A 233-nucleotide genomic window follows, 5' to 3' on the forward strand; every position below is an offset into this window, starting at 1 on the left:
TGTGTGCGGGGGGGGGGAGGAGGAGGATGGAGAGGATGCAGACTCGGCGAATGCTCGGCTTTTCTGGCAGATGGTGCAGCTGCCCAGAGCTACAGTGCACGGCGCTCGGCTCCTCCGATCTGCCTCCCTCTCCCCCCTCCCGTGTGGGGAATTGTGGTGCGTTCTGTTCTGATCCCCTTGAGATGTGGAGGGGAGGGAAGCAGAGAGGGGGGGGGTGAGTGAATGTAAGGAAG

This window comes from Nanorana parkeri, unplaced genomic scaffold (genome assembly GCF_000935625.1).
Source record: "Nanorana parkeri isolate BGI_ZX_2015 unplaced genomic scaffold, ASM93562v1 scaffold202, whole genome shotgun sequence".
In the NCBI taxonomy this organism is placed as follows: domain Eukaryota; kingdom Metazoa; phylum Chordata; class Amphibia; order Anura; family Dicroglossidae; genus Nanorana; species Nanorana parkeri.